This window comes from Netta rufina, assembly GCF_964035555.1.
Source record: "Netta rufina genome assembly, chromosome: 4".
Classification (NCBI taxonomy): domain Eukaryota; kingdom Metazoa; phylum Chordata; class Aves; order Anseriformes; family Anatidae; genus Netta; species Netta rufina.
Window position 1 is genome coordinate 939812 of NC_140127.1, and position 14881 is coordinate 954692.

General features: G+C 43.2%; 1 protein-coding gene across 14 annotated transcripts in view; it reads right to left on the minus strand.

The window, feature by feature from the left end:
• LOC311209468 (uncharacterized protein) overlaps nt 1-14881 on the minus strand; it is a 191822-nt gene that overhangs the window by 67908 nt on the left and 109033 nt on the right. The window lies entirely within an intron of this gene.

Below are 14881 nucleotides of genomic sequence, written 5' to 3' on the forward strand. Positions count from 1 at the left end.
CAATCTGCATTGATGCTGATAAGCAAGCCGGAAGTAACACAGTTTGATTTTCAGCTTCTGGGGAGTCTGTCCACTGCTGGCAGTTTGGAAAACCACCGGACTGCAGGTAGCTAAGCACCTTTGATATCAAATTGCTGGAAAAAGTGCAACAGCTTTTTGTGGCCCTCAGTTTTACAGCTGTTTGTCAGTTAGACCCACACCGCCAAATACAGTACATTTGACTTTTCCTGTCTCCAGAGTTACAGAAATCTAGAGCTTCTGTGTTTCTAGCCTCCAATACAATGAGCCCCTTTTCTTGCTGTCAGATGGAGCAGCTAACTGATATACTTGTACCAGTGAGCTACAAAAATGTCCTTTTGTAATTACAATTGGAGAGTTTGCCATATCAAACAACCATGAAGGGCATAATCAAAGCTCTTACTTCCTACCTGCCTCTCTGTCAGGCCCTTCTCCACTCAATGGCATTAGATTGTTTCCATTACCATCCAATTCTTTCCCTGTATATGCTTGAATTGTTTGGTAGGATGCATGACATAGATATTAAACTCATACCAAGCAGATAGTGTGTATATCCAATTAAGTATAAAATGGACACTTTTCTGCATAGGAGCTCATTGCTTATGCTTGTCTGGTATATTGAAAAATGCATTTCTGGGAAGCTGATATAAAGATTTGTAAAACATACTTCATCACAGTGATAAAAATAAACTTACATCTGTACTGAAAGATGATATTAAGTAATAAGGCAGAGATGATTTTGTCTGTTGGAATAGCCAAGGAAGCTTAAGGAGAATGTTTACTCTGAGTGTTTGAATAGCATTTAAGAAAAGACTTATCTCCAAATTCTTCTTGCAAGACAAGAACCATTTTGGCAGAAATATTTTTACTTTCTCTCTCTTGTGCCCTTCAGCACAGAGAAAAATGCAAGCACACTCATAGCTGTATAGCCTTTTTGGAGTGAAGCCCATAAGGCCTTGGCCAATTGAAAGGTACATCCTAGTCCAGTACTGTATATCATACCTTCAAAAATATGTAAAACCAACCTCTTGTAGGCCCTGTCACCTTGTCTCCCATGTCCACAGACACAGGCAGGGACAGTTCTTAGCCACAAACACACAATTGCGTATTCACCTAGCACAGCGTGAAGTCTGGCTGCCTGGAAAAACTGTTAATCATTGGGGAGCAGTTAGAAAGGGGGCTGAGGACTAGAACAACATGGTCCTAACACCAACTACTAGCCATGATGTGAACCTCTGGGAAGATTCACATCTGACACTGGTTTTACATCATTCTAACTGTGCTGGAGTTAGGGAAAGATCTACTCCACACTTCCAGCAGGATTGTGGAATCTGTCTCTGATTCTCCCATGATGTATCTGCCAGCTTCAGTTCCCTGTCATTATTACCTAGTGCTGTATACCCCCTGCTGAGCCTCAGATCTGCCTCTCAGGAAGGAAAGACAGGTTTAACTGATACTAGATCCAGTTTATTTCTGTCCACCCCAGCCTAGAAAAGCTTCTTTCTTCTCTGTGCATCAGCCAGATACTGACTTGGTTCTCTGGGGCAGCTGCTACGTAAGGCACACTGAGCCCACTCCTGATGCTACACAAAAGCAGACACCACAGCTCTCATACAGCTCTCCTACATATATACAGCAGCATTCCCTGCTCCTTAGCAGAGGTGTGCCCCCTTATGGTACAGCCACTAAGACTTGACTCCCTTTTGCCTTTCTTATCAGTTTTCAGTTTTCTTTTCTTTTGAAACCTGGTGCTCTGCAGTGCTCCATCACATTTCAATGCCAGGCTGAGATCTACACTTCACAGCTGCCTGTTGTTCTTGCAGGTCTCATTTCTGGATAGACACAAACACTTTCTGGTAAATGATAAACACAAATATTCCATCAGGTAGCTAACTCTAGTGAGTATTTAAATTATTTTACTTAAATTGGATTACGTGGCTGGTAAAAAGGTAAAATACTGCGATGATAAGCAGGATATCAAACTAACTTCATGCAGCTTTAGCAATGTTATGATTACTGTGATTGGAGAAATGACAAAGCTGTAGCACTACCCTATTAACCTAAGCTTTCCACATCGTTTTAACTCAGAAACATGGTCCTCCTGCTTGTATCCACTACCCTGGTAGAGTTGGAGATGTTGAGGGAAAATATACCTTTTAAAATGAGCTCTTGGATCTAGGTTCTGACTGGGTCACCACAAAGATCTAAGACGAGGTTGAATGAATAGTGAGGTGGAACATTTCTCATTACTTGTCAGATGCTTTAAATTCTGCATTTTCCTTTGAACGGCAGTCCTCAAACTGCAGGATACAGGCAGTAATAAGGTGATATATTTGAGACATCAGAATAAGTTTGCATTATAATAATACTGACTAAAGTTACAGCCATGCTTTACCAAGTCTGTTGGAGTTTGATTTGCAGTACCTCAGAGGACTGCAAATTCTTGCTTGGGAGACACTGCCTGTAAATATGCTTTCTTAACTTTACCTGTGCTATTGCAGTTAGTTTTCAAAAAATATTCAAAGTGGTAAATGCTTATTTGTGGCTTTGTGGCTTATTTACATATGAACATATAAAATCCACAGCTAGGACTCTGAGGAATTTCTCCAAATGTTTATAGATGCCAGTAAACTTAAAATTAAAAAAAAAAAAAACTTCTGTCAATAAAAGTTCCCCTTTTGCTATGTTGATAATGATCCTTTTAAAACCCTTTATTACACTAGAAAATCAAAATTGTGTCTGCTAACTCCTGAAACCATTGTTTATGCAAAAGCCTACTAAATGAAGTGACCAATATAAAATACCCTTGAAGACAGCTTTAGTAACTTCAAACCAAAACTGTCCTCCAGACCTGACACAGGACGCTTGTATGAGGCCTTTAAATTACCACACGAGTAGGATGTCAAGGCACTACACTGCAGCCAGATGTTAACTCACCGTGCCCATGTCCCTAGAAGATAAGTGCTCATTTGACCGGCCCATCAAGGCAACCAAGGCAGAGTGGCCATATACATTATCAGCTGGATGCATTTGCTAAAAATGTGTGTCTGTGTGTGTTTAGATCAATACCAAACTAGGAGGGCCACATGTGCTTCATGCCCAGCCAGGCTGTGACCCCAGGCTGTGCAATGAGGAGTGTGCCGACAGCCAAATGGCTCCCAGCAGCACACGCCTGCAGTTAGCTGTGTACTCTGTTTCTCCTGGAAATCAAGTATCTTTCAGGTTCTTTGCATCTAAAATGGGCAGATTAATGACTTCCGTGGTAACTGCTTGAATCCAGTTCTGGACTTTATTTTTTTGATCATTGCAGTGATCCAGAGGAAACCATTATGAGACGTGTAGTTATTTCCAGAGGCTATCCCTCCTGCTTTCAAAAGCCAGTCTTCATCATAGTTTCTGGAGAGCCTTCTCATCACAGCATCCCCCAGATAAATACACCTGGTTTACAGGTTCATAGCAATCAATGGACCTTTCAAACAGATGCTGTTGGAACACATAACGTGTCAATTCCCAGTCACCCCCTCCTGCAGAAAGATGGCTCTTGGATTTCGATGGAGAGATGGAGGCCAAGCAGCCAACTGCAAACATGAGGAACTCCGCCGTACAGTTGCCAGGGGATGCCACTGTGACATTTCAGATTAATAGCCATGTTTTGTTTTCCTTATCCAAATACTGCAGATTTTGGTTTCTTTTTCCGCTGACACAGAAGTCTCCTTCTCCAAGTGGGAAGACGGGAAGGGAAATATTTTACTACAACTTTACACGGAACAGTTTCCTTCCTAGCACTGCTATCCAGACGGGATGGTTTATTGCATATATTTCCTCTAGTATTTTCTGAATGTTGTAAATTTGTCTCAGCCTCTATGGTAAGGAAAGTGTAGAAGTGGGTTCTCAACCATTTTGCTTACTTTTTTCTTTTTTCTTTTTTTTTTTTTTCTCTTCAGCAGAGTACTTTTTAACTCACTTTATTATTCACAATTAAGCTTGTGCCTTCCTGCCACTGAACAGAAAGAATGAACGCCTGACAGCATGAACACCATGCTGCTTATGAGGACTGCTTTCGTTGGGTAGCAGTTTGGAACAACATAATTTATAATAATTAACACATTAACATTCCAATAATAAGTAGTCTTCTCTGTACTCTCAGAGTACACTGCAATAACACCATCATCATAATAGTTAAAACATTACCTTAGCCTGCCAGAATCACTGGCTCACAATCTGCAATGCTGAATTAAGAAGCTCCTTCTATTCCCATACACTTAATAGGTTATTTATTTTCAATGTAGCCTTTGGTTCAGAAACCATAACCACACCGGTGCTAGGCCCACCTTTCCTCCCTTCTCCTTACAGATCTGTACTCATCACCCCCACATTACTGTCTCTCCACCTGGACCACAGTTACCCTTCAAACAACTGTGCTGCCACAGCCACAGGTCGGGGGAGCAGCCATCCCCTGCACCCCCAGCCTACTGCAGAGGGTTGTAGACTTCATCTCTCACCACTCCCAGCAGGCACTTGCTGGTGTACAAAATACCACAGAAAAGAGACTAAGTCAGGGTATTCTTAGTGTTAAATCTGGAATATGCTACTCTATTCTTTCATTTACTAAGCAAAAAATAAAATAAAAAATGATGGGTGTAATTACTGCACCTCATTCTGCAGCCTTGGTCAGATGATTTGCACTGCCCCAACACAGCAAGTGAATCTCAACCACAGCGTGCCTTCTGAATCCACACATGAAGTACCAGGGAGGTGCCCTGGCACCAAGGAAAGGCAGACGAGGGAAAGGGACCACCGGCAGTCAGAGCCCAGCTTCTGGCTCTGCTCCACGTCCTACCTGTTGCTGGTTGGATGGCGAGGGCCAGCACCCCGCCATTTGCACACAAAGGCCCAGTTTCCCTGTTCAGACAGAAAATCTCCAACACTGTCGTGGCAATGTGCGGCCCCTCCTGCAAAAGGGACTTTGATCTTCTGATCCAAACAAGACTCTGATCTTACCCTGAGGCTCATAGGTGAAAGTGCTGAAGAAATAATAACAGATGGAATATCACAGTGATGTATTAATTACCATACAGAACCATATAAAGCTAACCGGGGAATGTTTCTGGGCAAAGATCTCATAAATAAACTGAACGCGAATGCATAAGTAAGTAGAACGCAAAAACATAGGGCCATTATAACAGCATATGTGTGAAACTTATTTTTGTCTCTATGTTAAGCAGTCCTTGACATCTCTTTAAAAATTTATATATTTATACTGGCAAACGAACAATCCCGTCCACCTAAACTACAGAGAGAAACCAAAAATATGCTGGATAGCTTTACCAGCAAGATCTATTTTGTCTTTCAAATGTATTCCAATTCCTTCTAATGCCTACCTGCCCATCACATTTCTCAGGAACTACGTACTGCCACCTGAGGAAGGTATTTGAAGTTACATCCATGCTCTAATGGTCAAAATCATAAACTAAGCAACACCTTCGAGGAAGAACGCATAGTAAGAACTACCTAGTGAATAATTTGGATCTGACAAATCTTGGTCCCTAAAAGGTACTGGGCTTTCTAATGCTTGCTCCAAAGAAGCCAACTGCTGCCTGGAGGTGTCCAGCAACGGCCCCCAGCACCGGGCTATCTGTGCTGCTGAGCCCCTGCACAGCACATCTCAGTCACCTTCCTGCTCCTCCCTCACCTATGAGCTGGTTTCAAGCTCCATTGCACTCTGCCATGGCTCCACCAGGGAAGTGACAGTACCAATATGAACATTCAACATTTCTTCTAAAACCAGCCAATACGGATAGCCACACAAACACTGGGTCTAGGGATAGCATTGACTTAACTAATGTGTACTGCACAAGGCAGGGTTTTCTCCAATATTCTGGAGCATTAAGCTCCTTTGATGAATTGCAAAGTGTATTTTATGATTTTTCTTAAAAATATTTCCTTTAAACTGTTCAATACAGTGATCAGGATAGTAATGGCTATTTTCAGCCTTGGCAAAGGTTTTCTATTATAATTCCTTGTCCTCTGTTGCTTGTAATTTTCCATAAGTTTCACCTCTCAGGCTGAGATTTTCCAGCCCTGAGGTCTGCCCCAAACCAGAGGTTTTTTTTTGGAAAGCTGAAGAAACTTTCCCTTCAGTTAAGCAGTGCAAGTTTAACAAGGGTCCCTTAGACCAGCGCAGTAAAACTCTCCCCGTTGAAACCAAAACCAACACACGTTCTGGTACCTATTGCTACAATCAGGATGCAGAAACAGGACAAAAAAATTATTCAGGCTAAATAAGACTGTTAGATACACTAGACTAAATTCTTCCATGGTGTCAGCTATGGTGAGCTCCCCACCGCCAATGGGATTACACTGCTTTACACCCAGGCTGAGCCAAGCCTGCTCTCTTCCTGTGAGTGCACAGCTCAGGCTCTCCCTTGTCGCTCCATACCGTTCCAAGATCTGGCAGGCTGTCCCTTTGAAGTATTTAATCCTCAGCGAGATCCCCTGCTGCAAGTTCAGGACGTTTCAGTGCCACACAGGCTGCTGCTGCTCCAGGCAGGGCTCGGTGAACACCCCCTAGCCCTGGCGCTGCATCCCTCCCAAGGCACCCTCGCTCCTCTCTTCCCACTGCCACACAACCGCTCAGGCTGGGGAGGGTGAGCCCTCCCAACTGGAAGGTCTCCAGACGTCTGTGTCTTCCCCCTTCCCTTGTGCATGCTGGAAGGGAGCCACGTTGCACAAGGAGCAGCCCCTGCACCCTCACGCATCTCTGAGGTCTTTGTTTGCGCTATGGGAAGCAGTCAGGCTCCTGCAGCACCAGACACCCGGCCCACACAGGTCCTTCTCCAGCTCCAGCAGCCAGTTCTGCTTCCCTCTCCCCAGGGCTACAGGATCACCTTCTGGTGACATCTGGTCACCACTTCTGCAGGTTCTTTTGCCTCGGGCAAAGAGATCAAGAGCCGCTGGTGCCAGCCTGCCAAACATGGTGAGCAGGCACCCAGTGCTCACACAGCCCAGGCCTGCTTCCACCCTTGTGCTCCCTGCTCCCAGGTCAGACCTCTCCCCCGTCTCTCCAAAGACATGCACAGAGACAGATAAAAGCAGAGACATGCAAAGAGACAGATAAAAGTACCTACAAATGGTAAGAGGATGAATCCTTTTGGTTCTGAAACAGACTCCAGGCCTTAAATTCCTTATATTTTTTTTTTCTTTTTAAAAAAGTTCTCCTGTTAGCACTTATTCAAGTGAAAATCACCACCTTGCTATGTTTAGAGAAATGGGCTCTTTACAGCTAATTAATTATCTGCCCGTTAAACTCAAGCATTCACCTAAACATGTGTTTGCCCTGTGGGAAAAGTGTGCCTTTTTCACACCTCTCATTATAAACCAGGCAGAAATACAGGCTGACGACAGATGAAGGTAAAAACCACCTGCTCTTATTCAACAAGATCTATCACGACAGCAACCCCTTCTAACAAACCTGTTGATTAAATAGAAAAAAAGGATCCTATGGAATTATTTATTGCAATTAGAGAAAGCACAAAGAACACACAAAACAACAACCAAAACCTACCAGGAAACATCCCAAGATTCATAAAAAGGACTATTTACTTTCTCAGCAGATCTGATCCGTGCTTCTGAACAAAAATCTTTGTCTTGTCACATGGAGAAAATGGTTCGCTTGCTTATACATATGGTATAATGATCCCACTTGACACCTTGAAAGGAAACCACACAATTGCTGACACTGCTCAGTAATTTGCTCAGCTTTGGATTTTGATCTGAACTCTCCCTGGTTTGGGATGAAGATCAGTTTGAACACTGTTAAAAGTACTTACCTTGTTGACTCTGAGCAGTTTAACTTGCTCACAGATCAACTGCAAAGAAGAGGACGTTAATGGCAGCCAGGACAGTTTCCCACGCTTTAGACCTGATTTGCACTTCAAACTACCAAGACGAATTACGTGAAAACAGCAGGAGAGATCTCAAAATTTAATTTTTATGCCTGTTTTTTCTCCCTCCCCCTGCAAGTCCCTGGGTATTTGGCCCATAGAAAGATTGCAGTGTCAGCTTTCATAATCAGCACTGGAAAAAGGTAACGAGTAATCAAAGCATCCCGTCCCTGTCCTTAGTGCATGTCCCGGGAGACTGCTGCTAAGCTCTCAGGAGCAGGCAGTGCTTTGGGCTGGAGAAGGGGTCAGCAGCCACCAGCTGACGCAAGAAGGGAACTGCAGCAACAGAAACGCTCACAGAGAAGAGAAGCCAACTCCATCACTCTGGAGGTCTCATTTGTGTTTGTTTGTGTTTTTTTTTTTTTTTTTTGATAAACGATGGATATATAGGAGTGAGTGCATAAATAAAGCTGTTGAGGTGTCAGTGCCCTTATGAGAGAGAGTGTGTGTGCTGGAGAAAGTGGTCCAAACCCCCAAATCCCCTAGGGTGCAATGAAACTGCATTAGTACTAACAGATTGCACAAGTCTGCTCTCTGTTCATAAATGAGGACCCTGATGCGGGTCTGTCAGCAACTGGTAAGCTGAAGGAGGAGACAGCTACACAGAGCAGCTCCATCTCCCTCTATTAGAACATCAAACCCCGGTCCCATTGTCAAACTTCTCCAAGTACCATTTGTTCTTCCCACCACCAGAAACAACCTTTCCATATTTAAGAACAAGTCCTTCAGGACTGTTACAGTTCCTAGATATGCTTGAAAACACTTGAGTGATGTATCTATGCTGTCCTTACATTTTAGCTACTAGCACAAGCAGTCTCTTAGGGCACTCTTCCACATGAGCTGTGCAAGCATGTCCTCCACATGTCACAGCTCTGGAACAGAGTTCAGCTATCGACCACAATGATTCTCCATTTTCCTTTTTATTGTTTTGCCATGATTCTCATTGTGCTGTTTGAGGTACCAGTTATGTTCCCAGGGATACTATCTGTGGAGCTGTGGAGTCAGATGCTGGGCTCAAGAGCCCGAGGCTTGCAAATTTCTGTCTTAACTCTGACTAGACTACAAAACTTCCTTTCTCCCACCCTTTTAATCATCAGAGTCCATAACAAAGATCCTCCCTTAGAGGACTATACAGAAACGGGGACACAATATACCTTTTTTTTTTTTTTAACTCTAAGGAGTGGAAGAAACAGAGACCCACCAGTGATCTCCCCTCTCTCCTTGCCACCTCAGAAACACATTGTATGCAACATTAACTTGTGAGTAACATAGACAGATGATTTGCTTAAACAGGATCTCTTGATCCTGAACCCAGGAACATCTGAGTTAACGGGAAGTAGTTAGCACAGAGGCTTGATGAAGTGCTTATGGCAGTTTATGCTGCCAGTATAAAAGAAGTTCATGCCATCTCCCATACAGCTAACGCTGCTATCAGGTGGAATAACAACACATTTAGGCTCAGACTGCTCACATTGCTTGAATGGAAGCAAAGAAGTTTTCATTACACCCACAGTAAAAACAGCAAAAGTTTAAACAACTTGTTATTAGCTGCAGCATCTCCCCTTGATTGAAGCTAGTGCTTTGTTTAACCATTCACAGTCAGCTGAAACACCTGTGCACAGGCATGGCACTTTGGCAGCAGCATGAGGTCTCTTGAGTCAGGTCTGATCTCCTGATCTTCTCCTCCTAAAAACAACATTGACCTGAGTAGCTTTCTGCAAGTCTCAGAGACTTAATGTACCTCATCTGTCAGTCTTTAAGACAAATAATACCAGGCTGAATTCAGGGAATCTCATGGGGCTTGAAAGTAGTTTGTAAAAGAGCATGGGACAGACCTAAATAAAATTTGCTTGCGGAAGTTGATGAATTTTGGCAATTCATCAAGGCCACCTCTTACACCATAAAATGCAGAAGTGATTGCTACTATTGTTTCTTCCATTTAAAATGCAGGGCATAAAGTGACATGTCTAAACATGCTAGTGAAGAGAGGGTAAAGAAGTGATAATTTATTTTATGAAGAAAGTGGGAGATGCATTGCCACTGAAAGACTTAAGATCAAATAACTGTATGCCTACTAAATGGAGTGGCTGAAATTCTGCACCACAGCACAACACAATTGATTTAAAATAATTTGGTCCAAGTGCTGCAAAAACTGCTAAACAGGCAGGGAATATAGCATTGGCTCTGAAAAACAGTTTTGGCTGAGGAGTTTTTGGAGATGCACTGCTATCTATCAACAATACACAAATAAAGAAAAAAAGACACAACCTTTATAGAGTTGATGTGAAAAACAAAGTCCAGAAATTCGGCACAGTATTGAAATTCCAGGAGATTAAAAGCTCCCTGGTAGTCAATAAACGACAACTAGATACATTTCTTCTTAAAGATCTTCCCTGAACAGAAAATAAAAGCATTTCCAAAGTGAATGTTCACTGGACACAGTACATTTTCTCCCAGCTGTATTACCAAGGCAGGACAATTTTGCAAACACTTTGCAGCTTGCATGGCAAATGGAGACAATTTGTTTCCAAGGAACTGTGAGGAAAATAGTAATGACAGATGGACAACTGCCCTTCCTGGTTCTCTTCCCTCAGGAAAGGTGAGGCGATTTCTAAGGAGTCTTAAAAAATAAAATAAGATGCCCGCTACCTTGTGTAGAACAGCTTATGCTGCTGGTGTATTCTTTACAAATAGTCACTATGGGTTGGCAGGGGACCAAAGGACTATGAATCTCACAGTTAGAATTCAGCAGTCGCCATCTAGAGGGCCTAAGATCATTTTGTTGGATTCCTGATCCAGGAAGAAAGTAGCCACCGACATGGTTAACAGCATAAAATGAATTCCCTCTCTCCTCTTCCCCTCACTATACGAAGCTCTACCCACCTTTTCATCTGCTCACAAGTGGCAACATTTGCCACTTCACACTGTTCATTGCATGTCCATCATTTTCTTCAGATACCTGTTATACAGTGAAAGGAGACAAAAAGAATGTAAAGGGGGTTGAGAAATGGTGTGGCAACCCTGTTGTCTCCCAGTTCCCTTCCAACACAAACCATCTGCTCTCAGCATGCTAAATGCCAGCTTCCTAGCAAAGCATTAAACCAAATACACTGACCTCAAAAGACTAAATTGCTGCCTAGATTAGGGCTGATAGACTGCAAAAGTTCATGTAGTCCCTCCAGTTTCTGAAAAGAGGATGGAATACGAAGCAGTCCATACAACGCTCCTTTCTTACACAGAAGACAATGACAACAAAATATGGAAGGACATCTCCTTGAGCATTAACCTCATCATTAGGCCAATTCTGAGCATACATCATGCTCTGTCACTCCTCTGATTAAAGTCTGTCTGCAGTATAGGTAGTTCCTCTTCAGGTAGTTTTATTTTTTTCCAACATTCAGTTTATAATACCACCAAATGCCTTTCTTGCATAAAGTGCTTCTCATGACTTGGAACACTATTTGTTTTTATTGACACAGGAAAGGTCAACACTTTATATCTGCACCTTGTCATCAGTGGTAGGCATAGAGAATGTCCTTTCTGTAGATAAAGGAATGGTTCAATAGCTATTTATGTCCATAAAACCTTTACGAACTTGTCTAGGCTGAAGAATGGGACGATCGTGTGGGGAGGGCTGCATCATCATCTCAAAGGAGTCTCCAGAATGCTAGTAACCAGCTCAACTTTGGGTGTGAAAGACGATGTCATTCAGAAAGTGGCACTTGACCCAAAAGATGTGGGGAAGTCTGCAATACGCACAGTTCATTTAGACTTGTAGCATGAATTAAGTAACAGCTGACATATCCAGAGGACAGCGGTTAGTATGTGCAACCAGTCCTCACTACCTAATCCAACCTGAAATGTAATTCAATTGATTTCTTCTCCCCCAAAATGACTCACTCCCAAAGTCAGCTCTCAGAAAACTTCACCGATGCAATTTGTTGGCTCTCCCAGAAAGCAAATATGCTTCTGCTGCTTGTCACTAGCACTGATTTTTCTCAGTGACAAAGTACTGTCTTCCAGCTTGGGTGAGTTATAACTTCTTCGGGTTCAAGTTAACAGAGAACTCAATTCTTTAGTACCTAGCATCCTATTCCCGATCATCCTTTCCACTTCTCCACTTATTTTCAAGTCTGAAAGGATCAACACTCACTCTAAAGAGCATGTAAGCACCACCCTCTCCCCATCAGAAACTAACATTCCCCTCCTCCTTGCTTGCAGAGCCCTCGTCGTGAATGCTCTGCAAACCAGACATTTACAAATAACCTGTTCACGGTCCTCCACAAGGAGGAAAAGATACATCCACTGAATTGAATTCACGTAATCTTAACTACCTACAACAAAACTGGGCAAGGCATGCACTGAAATCAAAACTGTAGTATGGGCAGAGAGCTATTTACAGAAAAGAGCAAGCCACAAACACTTTGTAGAAGAGGTGGGTTTAGCAAACAGACTTGAAGAGGTACACCAATGCAAAGAAAACTCTCCTCCAACTTCCACTGCAAGTTTTTGAACTCTTTAAAAACTGGAAGGTGCATATATGGCTTGAAAGCACTATCAGGCCAGTCATTATTCAGCTAGAGCCCCATAAGCACGCATAGAGACTGGAAGCAGCTAGAAGAAAGAATGGTAACGAATTGAGACAAAAAATTAAATGAGAGCAGTTGAAGCAGTAAGATTATTCCTGACTTGGAAGATGAAGGTCTGGCAGGGGAATATGGCTTTGTTAAGGCTCATGAAGCCAGAAGAAGGATTCAAACAGAAAAAACGTCAATTACCCTGTGCTGTGTGAAAGGAAGTCCATTTTGGCAACCATGTTTTGGCAGATGGCAAGGGACAATGTGACACACAATGGATGTAGAGAGATTATTTTAGTCTGCTAGTCAAGATCTTGGCATGGACACAAGGTTTAACGGTGAATGATTAGAAGACCACAGGATGTATTAGCCTTAATTTTTCGAGACTGCTCCTGAAGAGACATGTGCCAGACTACGGCTTGTTCCTGCACTTTGGTTTGTCAGAGCCTAAGGGAAACACAGAAAAGCACTTCTCTGTTGCCCTGGGTCTGTGATTCCATGCAAGTGCTTCGCGGTACACACCAAGCTGTCACTGTCCATACCTCTGAACACAACTCTCGGTGGGAGGGCCCCAGAAAAGAGCTTAGACTCACACAGCACAGTATAGATGGTAACAACATGGCTCATCTACACCTGCAGTCCGAGGCAAGGCTCATGTGTGCTTCTACTGAAGCACAGTGCCCGGCCAGATTTTCTGTATGAATTCCCAGCACCCATCTGTGACCTTGCTGAGAAGCAGCACAGAAATGGATCCACGGTTCACAGGGTGTCTGACAAAGAACCTCAACGAGAACAGAAGGCCAAACTCACCACACAAAGTATATTCGTAGCACAGTTTGGTGCCATATGGATGAGAGGGGGAATGCTGCCCAGGAGCCCTCAAGTTCAGTGAAGCTGTTGAGGATGCCCACAGCTTTCACAGGACATCTTATTTTCACCAAGTTACCAATTTATCACATGCTTTACTTCCAACCACCAAATTAAAGACTTTTCAATGCAAGGTAGATGGTGGAAGAAGGGAACAGCTAATCAGACTTCTTGGGACTGCAGATTCTCTCATCAAACTTTTGTTACCTCCTGCTTCAAGGCAGCATATCAATACCAAAAGCAAATAATTTCTCAGAGCTTAAATTTGGTTTTCCCAGGTTTAACCTAATCTAATCTAATCCCATCCTAATGCTAAGGCTGTGTGAGCAGAGGTTAATATAAAGAAGGCTCAATCAAGTATGTAACTCACCCATGGCTTTTGAAACAAATCCAAAAGCTGCCTCTCAGTCAGAAAGTCTGTTTGGCGTGAAGACTTTCAAAAAGTACATTTTCTGAACACATGGAAACAAAGATCAGAAGAATACTTTAATGCTGTTACAGGCAGTTGAGCAAGCCAGAAAAACAGAAAATGAAACTAAATCAACAGGGGAGCTGATGCCACACAGGCTATGCTCTGTGCAGGCTGCGAGCCTCCTCGCTCACACACACCGAAAAGAAGCCAATTATACCAAGACTTAACAGGCATTAAAAACATCAAGTGTATCAACAGTACTACTAATCCTGAACTAGAGGTAACACAGCTTACTCTTGTCTACCTCATGGAAAGAAAGCTTGGAACATCATCACATCTTTCCTCGTAACATTCTTGCCTGAGATGCATGTATTTAGCCCCACTGCTGCCAGCAGCAATTTGTGACTGAACTTTGGACCACCATTACCCTTCCCTCAGAACAAGGAAAACATCTCCATACTGCTGCTTGAGCCAGAAACATGCAGCAAAATACTCTCCTCCCATATTTCCAAGACAGATGTTATAGATATTTTCTACTCTTAAAAGACTCTCTCTAATAATTTAACAGCACATACAGGTGCTGCCATAAGTTCATCTCAGCTCCCAGTAGTGACTGGCAAACCTAACCACCACCAAGTTCCTCATAATACTGGAAGAGGGTGAAGCCTGTGAAGGCCGCATAGCAGGAATCAAACCTCTCCTTTGCATGCACAGATCAGGAGACATGCTATAAAGCGTCCCAGGTCTCTTACAGTCCACACACCAAGCTTCCCTTCTGTGGACACCAGAGGTCGGAGATAAAGTATATGTGTGGCCTCTTCCCACGTGGCACTTCTCCTTGGTCCAACACTGCAGCCACAGCCAGAGCCATCTGTCTGAGGTCAAACTGCAAACCTGAGGCCACTTGCAGACCCAACCTGAGGTCATGCTCTCCAGCTTCAACCACTGGGTAGTGAATCCTCCAGTACTGCTACATAAGCTTGCAGCACACATCTTCTTCTACCCAAGCGTGCTAAGCGAAAGGCGCATTAGAAGCTGTGTGGATTAAATGTGGTGGTGTTTTT